This window comes from Myotis lucifugus, unplaced genomic scaffold, assembly GCF_000147115.1.
Source record: "Myotis lucifugus unplaced genomic scaffold, Myoluc2.0 scaffold_667, whole genome shotgun sequence".
NCBI classification, from domain to species: Eukaryota; Metazoa; Chordata; class Mammalia; order Chiroptera; family Vespertilionidae; genus Myotis; species Myotis lucifugus.
This window is the reverse complement of record NW_005871715.1, coordinates 77,432-95,332: the sequence shown is the minus strand read 5'-3', so window position 1 is coordinate 95,332 and position 17,901 is coordinate 77,432.

The window sequence follows — 17,901 nt, the reverse complement described above, 5'->3', positions numbered from 1 at the left end:
GTATTGACATGCATACTAATGATAATTTGGAAAAATAAAATGCCCCTGCCCAGAGCTGTGCTGAAGACTGGAGCTGCCTGCTCTCAGGGCTCCTGCTCTCCAGGCAGAGGAAACAGGATGGCCACCATGATATTCAGCTGCAGAAAAAGTGTGTCCATATCTCCTTTTAATGCATTTAGAGTGTTTTATTGATTCTAGAGAGGAAGGAAGGGAGAGGGATAGAGAGACAGAAACATCGATGGGCTGCCTCCTGCACAGCCCCCACCGGAGATCAAGCCTGCAACCCGGGCGTGTGCCCTGACCGGGAGTCAGACAGTGACCTCCTGGTTCATAGGTCGATGCTCAACCACTGACCCACACCGGCCAAGGGCCGGTCCGTATCTTGAGTCTATGTACTGAGCAAGGTCTCTAGTCTCATTACACCTCTATGAAAAGGAAGTTTTCCATAAGCGCTCTGATGGGTTGAGTTGTAGCTCCCCTTCCAAATCCCTATCTGAGCCCGAACCCCTGCGACAGCTGGACTCAGAGCCGCCTTTAGGGAGCCTGTTAAAGGTAAATGAGCTCCTAGGGGCAGGGCCCCCATCCCATGTGGGAAGAGGGAGAGCCGCCAGAGCGCTCTGTGCCTGTGCCTGTTGGGGAGGCTGCAGCCGGGTGCAGTGAGAAGGCAGCCATGTGCAAGTCAGGAAGAGAGTCCCTCTACCCCCAGAAACCAGCTCTGCCGCCCCCCAGCCTCAGACCTGCAGCCTCGGGAGCGGTGAGGCAGTGGAGGTCTGCGCTCTAGCCCCATCCGTTTCTATATTGCATGGCAGCCTGGGCTGATAGTTGCAGAAATGGCATCAGTGAATGCACGGCCACGCAGCCACAGACTCCCAGACACAACGGGTAACAGCTCAGGCCTCTTCGGAAAGTAGCCCACAGGGGCGCAGACCCACAGGTCAAACCCGTGCTGCCTAAGGCTCAACTGTACATGCGCACCCTAAAATATCATCTGTATTTACCGAGGGCTCGTAATCAGAATATCAAATCCCCCCAAGATAGGTCTTATAAAACAAATTGGGAAAAAATGTATAAAAATATGTACAACTTTTAGAGAAAAGTGTGTTAAACTAAATACAATATTCTTGGAGAAGTGGAATTGAATGTACGTATATTAAATGTAGGCATAGCATGCAATTGTTCTTTGATGTTTTGTATGACCCGGCATGATGCCTGTTATCTTGCAGATATTAACAAGAGCATTTTCTATAAGCAAAACCTGTCTGTGGATGTAAAGTATGGCGCTTTTAACATGGAATACCATAACAGCAACTTCAATATAAGCGCAAATACCGCCGTAAACAGTTTCAGAGCAAACGCTCTGAAAACGTGCTGTGTGCTCTGGCTCACTTTAGAATAAATCATAAGTGTTTTGAAATACCATCTCCATGTTATTGCAAACAGGACAAGCCATGCTCTCAACCCTCATTGGCTCAATGCCTCTTTTATGACTTCGCTAAGAATGTGTTCATTAAACAGAATGTACATCCCAGACAAAGAGGACTCCGCTCTCGTCTGTATGATCACACCACGTGCCCTGGGATTTAAACAAACAACTAAGATGATCTGTTGTTTGTGTGGAATAAGGGGAACTAGCTAACGTTTGTCTGGATGCTACCATGAAAGTGTAGGGCACTGCAATTAAAAATGTATTAACTTGGGGGCGGGGGAGAGAGAGAGAGATCTGTGGGTTTGTTGTTCCTCTTACTTATGCATTCGTTGGTTGATTCTTGTATGTGTACTGACCCGGGATTGGGAATCGAACCCGCAACCTTGTGTATTGGGCCAATGCTCTAAACACTGAGCTACCCAGCCAGGGCCTAGGTACTGCGACTTTAACAAAGGTAATGCATGGGTAGTTTTGGTGAGTTGCTGAGTGGGTATACACATTCAGTGGCCCCCAAAGAGAGGAAGTCTGTAGTGTATTCGTAGCCCTTACCCAATGGTGAGTAGAACATCACAAAGACTCTCTAACCCCAAGGACACTGACCGCACACATTTCCCATCTATGAGCCATGAGGGCGGGCTTCACGGAAGAAGACAGAGTTAGCAGTACCTGCAGCACACGCTGCGCACAGGCAGGCTCAGCGAGGGGGACACCAGGCAACCAAGTCAACACGCGCACATGTTCCGGAAAAGAGAGATGGAAATTGTTTGGGCAGCAGGGAAGCTGTGCTCCTTATCTCCTCTGATAGTGCAATTTTACGAAGTTTCTCTCTATAAATTCTCTCCAAACCATTTTCAAATGGAAACAGCATTTCTCATGTTAACCCCAACAAGGCCCGCATCGACCCGCGCTGCCTCCCGCGGACTTGTCTGTCTGCTGCCCTCGCTCCTTCCCCAGCGCTCACGGGAGGCTTCAGAGAACACAGCCCATCACAGCCCCGAGCGCCTGTCTGCAGCCGAGGCTTGTCCATGAACTTCAGGCTGTAAATCCAATTCTCCCTTCGGCCGCCCCACAAGCACCTCACGCTTAAAACGTCCAATGCTCATCCCTTTCCTGTTTTTTGTTGTAAAAACAAGAGAAAGCCTCAGATTCCAGCGCATCCTTTACCACCACAATTTCCGCTTCATAAAGCTCTGCACAGCCGGTGTGCACCACATGCTGCCTCTCCCCCTCCACACGGGCGGGGTGTGGGCTGTCTCCAGGCGCTGGGCATTGTTGCTGCAATAGCGCTGGGGGCAGCCCTGTACAGGTGTCCTGCGTGTGTGTGTGTGTGTGTGTGTGTGTGTGTGTGTGTGGAGGGGGGGCATCTCTGGGCAGTATATACAGGATGCCAATAAAATGCAAGTACAGCCCAGCCACGTGGCTCAGTGGTTGAGTACCGACCTATGAACCAGGAGGTCACAGTTTAATTCCTAGTCAGGGCACATGCCTGGGTTGTGGGCACGATCTCCAGTGTGGGACATGCAGGAGGCAGCCGGTCCATGATTCTCTCTCATCATTGAAATTTCTCTCCCTCACTCTCTCTCCCCTCTCCCTTCTTCTCTGAAATAAGAAATACATATTTTTAAAAATTCAAATACAACCATTATTTTTATTAAAAGCTAGAGGCCTGGTGCATGAAATTTGTGCGGGGGGAGGAGGGATCTGTCAGCCCAGCCTGCACCCTCTCCAATCCAGGACATCCCTCTCACAATCTGGGACTGCTGGCTCCTAACTGCTCACCTGCCTGCCTGCCTGATCGCCCCTAACCTCTCTGCCTGTCTGCCTGCTTGCCCCCTAACCTCTCTGCCTGCCTACCTGATTGACCCTAACCGCCTATGCCTGCCAGCCTGATCACCCCTAACTTCTCCCCTACCTGCTTGGTTGTCCCTAACCACCTCTACCTGCCAGCCTAATTGCCCCTAACCACCTCTAACTGCCCTCCCCTGCCATCCTGGTCACCACTAACTGCCCTCCCCTGTTGGCCTGGTTGCCCCTAACTTCCCTCCCCTGTTGGCCTGGTAGCTCCCAACTGCTCTCCCCTGCCAGCCTGATCACCCATAACTGCCTCTGTTTCAGCACCTGCCACTGTGGCTTTGTCTGGAAGGATGTCCAGATGGATGTCCAGAAGATGTCTGGTCTGATTAGCATATTACCCTTTTATTAGTATAGATTCCCTAATGGCCTCCCGGCTCTTGCTCTATTTTGTGGACTTCCCAGTCCATCACCAGCACAACTCTTAGGTCCTCAACCTCTGCTTGGAATCCTCCCTCCATGCTCTCTTTCTAACAGATGCCTTAGTGCCTCTGAGCACCCTGCTGTACCTGCGCCCTTACAGGGAGCGACTGCTGTTGTCCTCCCAGCCCCTCAACCCCCATTTCAAGCCTTTAAACCGCTGTGTCTTGATACATATGCCATCAGGTCCTATAACTCTGAACTGCTCCTGAGTTGTCTAGTCATGCAATCTGTTAGCATCGTCTAACCCAGCCGTGGGCAAACTACGGCCTGCTTGAAATGAATAAAACTAAAAAAAAAAAAAAAAGACCGTACCCTTTTATGTAATGATGTTTACTTTGAATTTATATTAATTCACACAAACACTCCATCCATGCTTTTGTTCCGGCCCTCCGGTCCAGTTTAAGAACCCATTGTGGCCCTCGAGTCAAAAAGTTTGCCCACCCCTGGTCTAACCTCTTTCTGAGTTTAGGTCCTGGATCTTTGTGATTTTCTCCAGCAGTAACCACATGGTGATGTTTGGAGAATCTGATAAGGATATGGCTCAGACCTTCACATCCGGGGTCCTCAGACCCTCGAACTCATCTCAGCTCCTGCTGCGGGTCAGCGTCTGATGGGGTTGTTGCTGGAATGGGAGCATCCTGGTTTCAGCATGTCTTTCTAATCAGCCCTCTCTGGGCCTTCTCTCACCTCCCTCTGGCTCCTTCTCTCCCCAGATGCTCAGCCAGAGCCCTCCTGGGCACGGTGCCCTGGCTCTGGGACGCTGCCAGGCTCACGACTTTAAGGAGCATCTCTATTTTGATCAGAATCCCATATTTATATCATTACATCTTCAATGCAGACATCGGTTCTAAACACTGCAATCCTGCCTCCTCCTGAGCAGTCACAGACATCCCCGGCTTTGCAGGTTCAAGGCCGACTCTTGACATCCACCCCAAACAAGCTCTGCCTGCCACCTTCTTTCCCTAACGTTCAACGCCTGCTTTTATCCTGTGGCTGAGGCAGAAAGGGATCCACTTTGATTTTTCTCTTTCACATCCGCAACTGTTTCAGGACCAATTGCTCCTGACTCGTCGGTTACAGTGGAGGAAGAAGCTGATGATGCCTCACATCAGCCCCAGTTGCTCCCACCTGGGCGACAGCAGCAGCCTGTCCACCAGTGGGGTCTCAGGGACCCCCCTTGCCCCAGGAAGACCATCCTGCACTCCAGTATAGGGAAGTTTGTGAAGTATTTCCTGACATATACATTTTCTGCGTAAAATTCTTAAATGGCTTTCACTCGGCCTAAAATCGCTGAAACTAACTGCACAGAACTCCATGCCACACAGGGGCACTCCTCTAGCCTGTCCCATCCTCTGCATCAGGTTAGCTTGAATGTCAACCTTAATGTCCTTGCATAAGGAAAGATGTCCCTGTGTTAACATTGTAACAGATTTGTACAACCATTTGTGATAACTCACTACATTCGGACCAGTGCATCATTGTAAACCCTTTGTTATATATACTTCACTTTAATAATATTTTTTTGAAAATATTTTTATTGCTGTAAGAGGGAAAGAGAGATAGAAACATCAATTGTGAGAGAGAATCATTGATTGGCTGCATACTGCATGCCCCCCACTCCCACCCCAACTGGAGATAGAGCCTACAACCCGGGCCTGTGGCCTGACCAGGAATTGAACCATGACCTCCTGGTTCACAGATCAATGCTCAACCACTGAGCTATGCTGGTTGGGCACTTTAATAATATTTTTATAATTATAATTAACTAATTGCTTTATTCTTTATTTGCCCTTTTTTCAATAAATTTAAGTTCCATGAAAAGCAGAACCGACCATGTTATTTTTCCTAAATATTCATTGATAACTTGTCAAGTTACCCCAATAACTATTGGAATGTTTAAAAATGATATCCAATAATTATATGTTGAGTGAATTCATTTTATAGAAGGAGATCAATGCCTTATTTATAAATGCTACTTAAGTTTCTGACATATAATCAATGATTATTTTTTCTTTGCTGATGAATATTACAAGGCATCTCAGTAATATTGATTATCAAGGCTAATATCACTCATCAATTTATCACTTAAATTTGACAATACTTGCAATAAATTATGCATTTGTGTACATTGGTGTAAATTTCTTAAATGACCTATGAGTAGCAAGTTTTAACTTGTTAAATGATTGTTTAATCTAACGTGAATCTTAAAGTCATCTCTTCTAGTTTTGCTTGTAAAGTATCAATGGTGGAATCTATCCAGAGATTGAAGCTGAGTGGCAGAGGGAAGCCATTTTTCTTTCAGAATTTACTCCCATCATATGCATTCGGTCAATGTCACAAATCATGCCTTGATTTACATTTATGTTTACTTTGATGTTATTATAAAGCTCATAATTTCTGAGATATGGCACATTATACTTCAGTAGGAATTATACGGTATTAACTCATACTCCTGTCATTCAAAATAAGCTATTTTCTTAGATTGCACATGAAAAAATTTCCCCAAGGATTCCTAATATGTATGCAATGTAGTCTCCAAAGTTAAAATTTAAAAAAAGATTGAACTAATGTAGCTTATGAAAAGGCTCTATAATATATGCTCTTACTGTCTCAAGAAAGAGAGAAAATATACACCAAGGCCATACTACTTACTGCAATTGACATGTTAATCATCTCCTATAGAGCATGGCCCTCATCTCTATGGGACACTTGCTTTTCCCACCCAGGATCCTAGGCAGGAAGACCTTCACATCAATCTCCCAAGAGCAGCCGTGCCCATCCAGCCTGAACCCGCTATAAAACATGTCTTTGCTATGAAATCTCTGCACTAAGCAGAGCTGAAAATTCAGCTCAGGTTCGTGTGAGAGGGCAAATGGCTCTATTTGGTCTTGACTGAGTTTTAACAGATTCACTGAGGCTAGAAAATTGGGTAAAAGCTTACTGTTCCTGGATTCTGCACTTACTAATCTCCTTGATATTTATGGTGAAGGAAACACGTCCTAGACATTTCAGCCAAAGCTTCATCAGAGGTCAGTATCAGAAGAGACCTTATAAATATTAATTGTAGGATAAACATTGTTCCGGAATAAATAATATTAAAAGATAACTTTCAGCCTGGCCAGTGTGGTTCAGTGGTTGAGTGTCAACCTATGAACCAGAAGGTCACTGTTTGATTCCCTGTCAGGGCACATGCCCAGGTTGTGGGCTCGATCCCCAGTGGGGGGGTGTGCAGGAGGCAGCCGATCCATGATTCTCTCTCATGATGTTTCTATCTCTGTCTCTCTCTCCCATTTCCTCTCTGAAATCAATAAAAACACATTTTAAAAAAAGATAACTTTCAAAAAGTTAAGCCTGAAATATATATTATTCCTAAATAGATAAAATATCTAAAATTTAATAAAAGTATATCATGTTATTTTAAGAAAGTTTCACATTATTTTCTTACTTCACTGTATGAGTTATAATATACTAGAGGACTGGTGCACAAAATTAGTGCATTGGGGGGGGGGGGTGTCCCTCAGCCCAGCCTGTGCCCTTTCCAATCTGGGACCCCTCGGGGGATGTCCGACTGCCGGTTTAGGCCCAGTACCTATGGGATTGGGCCTAAACTGGCAGTCAGACATCCCTCTCACAATACGGGACTGCTGATTCCCAACTGCTCGCCTGCTTGCCTGCCTGATTGCCCCTAACCGCTTCTGCCTGCCAGCCTGATTGATGCCTAACTGCTCCCCTGCTAGCCTGATTGCCCACAACTGCCCTCCCCTGCAGGTCTGGTTGCCCCCAACTGCACTCCCCTGCAGGTCTGGTTGCCCCCAACTGCACTCCCCTGCAGGCCTGGTTGCCCCAAACTGCCCTCCCCGGCAGGCCTGGTTGCCCCCAACTGCTCTCCCCTGCAGGCCTGGTTGCTCCCAACTGCCCTCCCCTGCCAACCATCTTGTGGCAGCTATCTTTGACCACATGGGGGTGTCCATCTTATGTGAGGGCATAACAGTCATTTTGTATATTACCTCTTTATTATATAGGATAATATTTTTAAACATGTAAATTGATTTTTTTTTTATAGAGAGGCATGGAGAGAGAAACATGAATGTGAGAGAGAAACATCGATGGGTTGCCTCCCATATGTCCCTGACCATGGGTCCAGACCCACAACTGTTTTGGTGTATGGAACAGTGCTTCAACCGACAGAGCTACCCACCAGGGTAATATATAATTTTATTTCTCTTTTTATAAAAAGTGTGCCAAACAGAACATCATAAGAGAAATAATGCTTTTTGTTATCTGCATTAAGGAAACAAATTAACACCTTTTGATGTTGGGAAATCCTGTTAGAAAATTTGATTTATTGAGTGGCTTTTGTACATTGACCAAAGAACATGTTATAAAATAAATATAAAAATATAAAATAAAAGACTATCAGCCAGTATCCAGACTTGCCAAAAATACATCTATGTGACTTTATGAATTACAGTTTACATACATTTACTATCACTTTCATTTGCTTTTTAAGCTGCCGTATTAACGTACAGAGTGAAGAAAAGATTAGAATGTATGTGTCTATTTTTTAACTAAGTCTCCAAACAGGAATGGAAAGTTTTAACAAACTTAAAATACACAAAGAAATGAGCTACTGAGATATTCCTATGGCCTACAGACTGCATGTCCTTGGGGATCCCGGACAATGACATACAACAGTTTTGCTGACTCACAGGTTCACAGAGCGGCCTGTGGAAATGCCGAGTCAATTTCAGGGCCATAACCCAGGATAGGTCTCAGGTCACACCAGATCGATGCAGCCGAGAAGTGCCGGGCCCACATCTCCTGCCGTCTAATATTTCACAGCCTAATTGTCATTGTGCATCATAAACAAGCACATGCTGGTGAAAGCTCCACCCACACTCCTCTGACCCTGGTCTGGCCCCTGGGCACTGCCTCAGAGGCTCCAGGGGCTCCAAGCCGGGCTGGGACCCCAACCTCTTTCCAGAGACAGGGCCAGGGACCTCCCCCCCACTTCCAATCACACCGGGGCAACTTCTCTCCAACACAGGGTTCCTTCCTGACTACCTGATACTGAAATAACAGGAACGCTCTTAAGTCCCATCTCTGAGCGATGCTTTCCCCTCTTCCATTGCCTTTTTCATCACCTGGGACATCAGAGGCTATTGTATTCATCGGGAGTCTCCCTGGCTACTTTTTATTTATTTTATTTTATTTTATTTATTTATTTTTTATTAGTTAAGGTATTATAAATATGTCCTCATCCCCCCCTTAATCCCCAACCTCCCCCACCCCACACACTCATGCTCCCATCCCCCTGTTGTCCATGTCCATTGGTTTGGCCTATATACATGTATACAAGTCCTTCAGTTGATCTCTTCCCCTTACCCCCACCCTCCCCTACTTTCCTTCTGGGGATTGATAGCCTGATTGCTGTTTCTCAGGCTTTGGATCTGTCCCTTTTCATCAGTCTATGTTGTTCTCTATATTCCACAAATGAGTGAGATCATGTGGTATTTATCTTTCTCTGACTGGCTTATTTCACTTAACATAATGCCCTCCAGTTCTATCCATGCTGTTGCAAAAGGCAAGAGTTCCTTTTTTTTTAACCGCAGCATAGTATTCCATTGTGTAGATGTACCACAGTTTTCTAATCCATTCATCTACTGATGGGCACTTAGGCTGTTTCCAAATCTTAGCTATGGTGAATTGTGCTGCTATGAACAGAGGGGTGCATATATCCTTTCTGATTGGTGTTTCTGGTTTCTTGGGATATATTCCTAGTAGTGGGATCACTGGGTCAAATGGGAGTTCCATTTTTAGTTTTTTGAGGTAGCTCCATACTGTTCTCCACAGTGGCTGCACCAGTCTGCATTCCCACCAGCAGTGCAGAAAGGTTCCTTTTTCCCCACATCTTCTCCAACACATGTTATTTGTTGATTTGTTGATGATAGCCATTCTGACAGGTGTGAGATGATAAAGCATTGTCGTTTTGATTTGCATCTCTCGTATAATTAGTGTCCCGGCTACATTTTAATCCCCAGGAGATTTGCCCATTTGATTCACTACCGTGTCTCCACGCACCTCTGTCGTTCAGAGTGTTTGATTCAAACGTATACGTCGCACACACATTTGTCTTTATACTTTTGATCTCCAGGCTGCCCGTGTTTTAATGTAAGCGGTTTGTTTAAAATCATAAGCGCGTTGTCTTACACTTTAAGTGACACATTAGATCGTTTTAATGGGACTGATTTGTGTGAGCGCTCTGAGAAAGAACTCTGATTTTCCCCAAATTGTCTCAGTGCCGTTGTTTTCATGGACTCTTCCTTCCATGCCTTCCAGAAAACCAGCCATCGTCCCGTGCCCCAGAGTAAATGCATAGAATCACTAGTTCATCAAATGCACACCGTTACCTAATCCTGCAGAAGTGCTCTGATGTCTCTCAGGAAATCTCCTTCCCGGGTGGATGTGCCTTATTCTGCGCGTTGCAGGACCTGCTCTCCAAAGACTCACGCAGTGCCGCTGAGGTGGTGGCTGACACCGGGCCCCGCACAGGTGCGCCCACGAGGAGAACCTCAGGGGTGGCACCCTTGGGTTCCTGCAGCCAGCAATGGCTTCCTTCCATTCCCAGTCCTGTAGGAACTATTGGCGCATTCCACACAGAGATATGAAGTATTTATTTTGGAATTATTTTCAGGCAAGTCATTGTTCACATTGCTGTTGGAAGACAGATTTATTCCTCTGCCTTTCAGCACTGTTCTTGTTCGAGTAGAACTCATTATTGATTTTTTTTCCCCCACAGATGGATCGTTTATTGCTTGAGATATACACCCTGGATTTTATTTGTTTTTTGTTTCTATTGACATATAATTGACATACAATATCCCAATAGTTTCCGTGCCACCGTCCTGATTGGATATTTACATACATTATGACATCACTCCCATAAGTCTAGTTAGCATCAGTCGCTGTGCAGAGTCCCTGCAGTACCACCGACTCTACCACTGGAAGACCATGTCTATCAATGGGCTACACGTTTTTATTTATTTTTAAACTGAAATATGTATGTTCAATGCACAATCAGACTCTTGTTAAGTCTTTTTTTTTTAAATATATTTTTATTGATTTCAGAGAGGAAGGGATAGGGGGAGAGAGAGATAGAAACATCAAGGATGAGAGAGAATCATTGATCGGCTGCCTCCTGCAATAGCCCCCAACCAGGGATCGAGCCCACAACCTGGGCATGTGCCCTGACCGGAATTGAACTCGGGACCCTTCAGTCCACAGGCCGACGCTCTATCCACTGAGCAAAACCAGCTAGGGCAAGTCATTCTTTTTCATGCTCTCACCATAGCCCTGTTCTGATAAAATGACTTTTTAAAAAAATATGCTTTTATTGATTTCAGAGAGGGAGAGAGAAATAGAAACATCAATGATGAGAGAGAATTATGGATCGGCTACCTCCTTCATGCCCCCAACTGGGGATCCAGCCTGCAACCCGGGCATGTACCCTAACCAGGAATTGAACCATGACCTCCTGGTTCATAGTTGACACTCAACCACTGAACCACACCAGCTGGGCCTGATAAGACAACTTCTAAGTATTTGTATTGTTCACTGACTTTTAAAAGCAGCTCTTCCTATCTCCCATCATATCAGAGCAATAGGTAACACAGCAACACTCCCATTTCATTTCCAAATGCCTTAAATGCCCTCTGCGGAATGTTTCTAAATAATGCATCTGCTTATATAAAATATTCATATCTTCTTTTGAAAAAGATTTGCTTCATCTTCTCCCCTCATGATGATGGGCTTTATGTCAGAGCGTTTTCAATGTGGAGCTAGCTGGTTCTCTCAGATCCAGCCCTGGCTTCCTGGTTCAGACGCCTGGACAGGGCCTCTTCCACTGAGTGAAACAGTGCGATTTTGGATGCTAGTGAAAATGAGTGTCTAACCTTCTTGGAAGTTTTGAAAACAGGTGCACACCATTTTATTCAGTGATGTTGGGAAAGCTAGCTGCTATACAAACATTCTTTTCCAGTTTACAAATTCAATCACTATTTCGTGACAACAAGACCTCATTGGTCTTCAGGTAAGTATAGGCTGTTTCCACCTGGCCACCTGGTCACAGGCTCAGAGGATCCACGTGCTGAGTGGTCACTGCCTGGAAGTCACAGGGCCTTGGTCCCTGATGGCCTTATTTCACACCCTCACAGGTCCTGCCTTCACCTTAGGAGACTCTGATAGACTGGACTAAACCATTAAGAAGTCTGAGCCCGACCAGCATGGCTCAGTGGTTGAGCCTTGGTTGACCTATGAACTAGGAGGTCATGGTTCAATTCCCAGTCAGGGCACATGCCTGGGTTGCCGGCTCGATCCCCAGAGGGGAACTTGCAGGAGACAGCCTATCAATGATTCTCTCATCATTGATGCTTCCATCTTTCTCTCCTTCTGCCTTCCTCTCTGAAATCAATACTATATAATAAAAGCCTAATATGCTAAGTGTCTGGTTGTCCTGTAGACTGTTCAACCAATCAAAGCATAATATGCTAATGATATGCTAAGTCCACTCAACAGCTCTCTATGATGTGCACTGACCAGCAGGGGGCAGACAGTTGACCAGTCAACCAGTCACTATGATGTGCACTGACCACAAGGGGGAAGACGCTCTGACTGGTAGCTGAGCTTGGGACTGAGCAAGATGGGCTGGACACGTCCTGGAGCCCTCCCGGTCCCTCCCTGGCTGGCCATTCTCCTGCATCCCTCCCTGGCCCTGATGGTGCACCAGTGGGGTCCCTAGGCTTGGCCTGCGCCCTCTCGCAATCCCGGACCCTTCGGGGATGTTGGAGAGCCAGTTTCGGCCCGATCCTGTAGGCCAGGCCGAGGGTTCCGGACGAAGCCGGGGCTGCAAGGGAAGCCCAGGTCCCAGGTGCAGGAGGGAAGTCTGTGCCGGCAGCCAGGGGAAGGAAAGCCTACTCTTACACGAATTTCGTGCACTGGGCCTCTAGTATACACTGAGTGGCCAGATTATGATGACCACCCCATCAGTGCTTCATTGACATTGCCAAAAATACTGAATATTGAAAACTCCTAAGCAAATACTCTAAGGTTTTATTATTATTATTATTATTATTATTATTTGCATAACCAATTCACTTCATTGTACTGATGGGGTGGTCATAATAATCTGGCCACTCAGTGTATATATAAAGAACTCTGATATACTCAGAATTAGACTCAGCTCAGGACTTCCTGATTTTCACTACAATATCCATTTCTATGGTCACACTGAAACTGGGATCAGTGAAAACTGCCCATGTGACAAAGCGCTAACACCAAAATCTCATCCGTAACCATAACTCCTTTCCTCACCAGAGGACCCCTACCCTCATCACAGCGTTCAGTCCACTGAGGCTGGGAATCTGTCACCCCTTTCACCTCTTCGTTTCCTCTCATCCCTCATCATGTTCACTTCCCTGTGGGGACCCTCAGTTCATCTCCATCCTTCCTTCGCTCTCTTCTTCTCGTCCCGCCTGCCAGACGAGACCTCGTTCTCCAATGAGCCTCAGACGCACTGTTGCCATGCCAACATGTCCTCTAAGCATCTCGGAAGGAAACCAGGTGCCCACGCTGCCTGAGGACCCCCTCTCAGACATCCCCAAACCGGCTTTGCGGGTCACCGCATGGATCTTACCATCGACGGCTTCATAATTAAATCTCTCAGCAAACCTCTCACTTCCCCACGCATCCAAGTCCCTGTTACACACTCAGTGACCAGCTGATCTGTTTTGTTACAAAAAGAAAAATGGACCATAACGCTCTCTTTTTCATTTAACTGAAAGTACATACACGCAGGTCTTTGCCACTGTTTTTCTCTTCTTGTAACAATAAAGATCCCTTTCTATCAAAATTCTTTTTTTTCTCAGCAGACCATCATTTGATATCCTGTTTGTGATTCACGCCTTGCATTTCTGCCATCAACTCCATCATTCAATCATTCCTATAGTCATACAAATATGATTTAGGTCCTTCCCCTGAAACACACACACACACACACGCACACACACACACATGCACACACACACACATGCACACGCACACACACACATGCACACACTCACACACTCAGAACAGACTAGCGAAAGGCGTCTCTTGCACTACAACCCCTTAAAGCTCCTGGTCCCTGCCCACCTTCACCTCAAAACCTGATGAATATTGTGACTCAATTTCGTATCTTCCATTCCCTTTTCCACTTGCTGCCACACGCTCACCGCTCCAACCGAACCTGAGACCTGCATTGTCAACACACCGATTGGTACACATGGCAGAACGCCGCCCATTCTTCCCATCTTTGCTCTGCACCGTCTCTCACTAGCTGACTCCTAACGGTGTCCCTGACACACACCTTCCTCCACTCTCAGCCACACAGTCTGCTGACCTCCTGCCTTCCCGCCGCCGTGGCCCAGACTCCTGCAGGTTTGTTCTTTCTCAGTACATTGTAGGTGGAAGCGATTCATGTGTCAGTCCAGAGTAAACCAGATTTAAAACAGTGATCAAACGAAACAACACAACACATTTCAAAAATAAAAAAAAGAGACTAAAACACTAATAAAACAAAACAATGCAACAAATTTTGAAAATAAAACATGAGACGAAAACTAAAATAACAGTAATAGATATTATCAAGCACCTGTTGTATGCAGGGAGGTGGTGAGTCACTGTGTGTGGCTGTTGTATGCAGGGAGGTGGTGAGTCACTGTGTGGCTGTTGTATGCAGGGAGGTGGTGAGTCACTGTGTGTGGCTGTTGTATGCAGGGTGGTGGTGAGTCACTGTGTGTGGTTGTTGTAAGCAGGGTGGTGGTGAGACACTGTGTGTGGCTGTTGTATGCAGGGAGGTGGTGAGTCACTGTGTGTGGCTGTTGTATGCAGGGAGGTGGTGAGTCACTGTGTGTGGCTGTTGTATGCAGGGAGGTGGTGAGTCACTGTGTGTGGCTGTTGTATGCAGGGAGGTGGTGAGTCACTGTGTGTGGTTGTTGTAAGCAGGGAGGTGGTGAGTCACTGTGTGTGGCTGTTGTATGCAGGGAGATGGTGAGTCACTGTGTGTGGCTGTGGTATGCAGGGAGGTGGTGAGTCACTGTGTGGCTGTTGTATGCAGGGTGGTGGTGAGTCACTGTGTGTGGCTGTCTTCCTTGACCTTCACAACAGCTCTGTCACATGATACTTCTGTTCCCTAAATGTGGTGCTGATAGAACTAGGGTCAGAGGGGGGCTCACTCTACACAGTCCAGGGACTCTTTTCTTCTCATCTGTGTCTCTTCCTGCGATTTCAACCACTCACATGGCTGGGAGTCATCACTCTTAAAACCTAACACTGTGCCTGGCTGGTTTGGCTCATTGGATAGAGGGTCGGCCTGCGGACCAAAAGGTCCCAGGTTCAATTCCAGTCAAGGGCACATGTCTGGGCTGCGGGCTCAGTCCAACATGCAGGAGGCATCCAACCAATGATTCCCTCTCATCATTGATGTTTCTATCTCTCTCTTCCTCTTCCTTCCTCTCTGAAATCAATAAAAATATATTTAAAAAAACACACAAAACTACAATGCAGCATACACCTGTAATTACAGGTACACTTGTTCACGGACCCACTGCCCATGTTCTCTGATAACTAGAAAAAAAACTTAAATTCTTTTATCAAAATGACACTGAAGCAGTGATCTCTCTCTCTAGATTCCTCTCTGAAATAATATACACTGAGTGGCCAGATTATTATGATCGGCCAGATTATGATGACCACCCCATCAGCACTTCATTGACACTTCCAAAAATACTGAATATTGAAAACTTCCTCAGCAAATACTGTCAAGGTTTTACTATTATTATTATTTGCACACTAATTCACTTCACTGCACTGATGGGATGGTTATAATAATCTGGCCACTTAGTGTATATTGACATACATTTCTGCACCAAGGTGCTGGGCCAAACCCAGGTTGGCCACAGAAATCTGGCACCATCAACAATGTTGTATTTTAATATGGGACTCATGCTTCTTGTAGAATAATTTTAATAATTCAAAATTCATGTAATGTCTTCTGATGCATGCACTGTATAAAGTTAGAGGATACAGTCATTAAAGAAAAGGAGAGAATGGGAGCGTCTTCAGAAGTATGACTTCCGCTTCTAGTCTAGTCCTAGTCCTGCCCACTTCCACTGCCCTTCACTGTCAGGGCCATGCTTTACTAACCCTGAAATGTATGTGCATGTGCGTGTGTGAGCACGTGCATGTGTGTGCGCGTGCATGTATGTGTGCGTGCGTGTATATGTGTGTGCGTGTATGTGTGCGTGTGCATGTGTGTGTGGGCGCATGTGTGCATGTGTGTTTTAAATGTCATTTAAGGCAGTGGTTCTCAACCTGTGGGTCGCGACCCCTTTGGGGGTTGAATGACTCTTTCACAGGGGTCGCCTAAGGCCATCGGAAAACATATATAATTACATATTGTTTTTGTGATTCATCACTATGTTTTAATTATGTTCAATTTGTAACAATGAAATTGGGGGTCACCACAACATGAGGAACTGTATTAAAGGGTTGCAGCATTAGGAAGGTTGAGAACCACTGATTTAAGGGATTTCCAAGCTCTAATTTTGTTTCTGAGAGAAATCCGATATATGAAAATTAATAAAAGATAAAAATAAAACAATACATCATCAAGCCGTAGGAATATTGTTATTTGTATTTTACAATGTGTCCGGGACTCACTATGCTTAATCTAATTCACATGAGAAGACTTTTCCTGAGGAAGCTTTGTCCGGCTTTGGTACCTAAATCATCACAGCTAATGCCTGTTACCATGGCGCCCAGACCTCCCACAGGCCTGCTGAGTACAGCTCTTTCCGTTACAATCATCATTGACTTCATTTTGTAAAAAATGGTTCCATTAGTCATCTGTTTAAAGACGCACTTAATCTGTCACGTGTGATTCTGCTTGCTATGCTATTTATATACTGTTTTATTTACTTACTTTTGTTTCATTCAACAGCCATTCTTTTGTTACATCTTTTTATATCATTCAGTTTTAAGTATTTCTTGAATCATTACGGCTATCAAACAAACTTCGGGGCTTCTTTCCTACCCTGAAACTGAATTTTTTATTTTTTTATTTTTTTTGGTTAATCCTCATCCGAGGATATTTTTCCATTGAGTTTTTGAGTGAACAGAAGGGAGGGGAGAGACACAGAGAGAGAAACATTGATGTTCTCTCACATCGACTAGTTGCCCCCTGCACACACCCCTACCAGGGCCAGGGATTGAGCCTGCAACCCAGGTTCATGCCCTTGACTGGGACCCTTCAGTCCACAGGCCAATGTTCTATCCCCTGAGCCAAACCGGCTTGAGTGAAGCTGAATTTTTAAATGCTCCCTTTTAAGATACGTATATTCTTTCCGGTTCATTTTCATAGCTGTTCTATTTGGTTTTATCATTCATTTTGACTTTTTTAAAAAATATATATTTTATTGATTTTTTACAGAGAGGAAGGGAGAGAGACAGAGAGCCAGAAACATCGATGAGAGAGAAACATCGATCAGCTGCCTCCTGCACATCTCCCTACTGGGGATGTGCCCGCAACCCAGGTTCATGCCCTTGACTGGAATCGAACCTGGGACCTTTGAGTCCGCAGGCCGACGCTCTATCCACTGAGCCAAACCAGTTTCGGCCATTTTGACTTTTTGTTCTCTGTTTTGTTGATTCTGTTGTTTTGCTGAACTAGAGAAACTATCCAGCCCAGTCACCTTTACAATAAGATGCCTAGAGGCACAGCTTGCTTTCAGCACAGGCTAGAATTTCCCTCAATAGGATGAACCACACACCAGAGGCCTTCCTAAGATCATCTCCGACCCACAGCCGAGGCCTCCACCAGACACGATTGCTGCTTCTTCCTCTATCAGTGGTTCTCAACCTTCTGGCCCTTTAAATACAGTTCCTCATGTGGTGACCCAACCATAAAATTACTTTCGTTGCTACTTCATAACTGTAATGTTGCTACTGTTATGAATCCTAATGTAAATATCTGATATGCAGGATGGCCAAAGGGGTCGAGACCCACAGGTTGAGAACTTCTGTCTTAGAACGTGAATATCTTATGTTCCCAGCTCATCTGATGTTGCAAGTATTACATATGTCCCCCCCTTTGACCCCCTCCATCC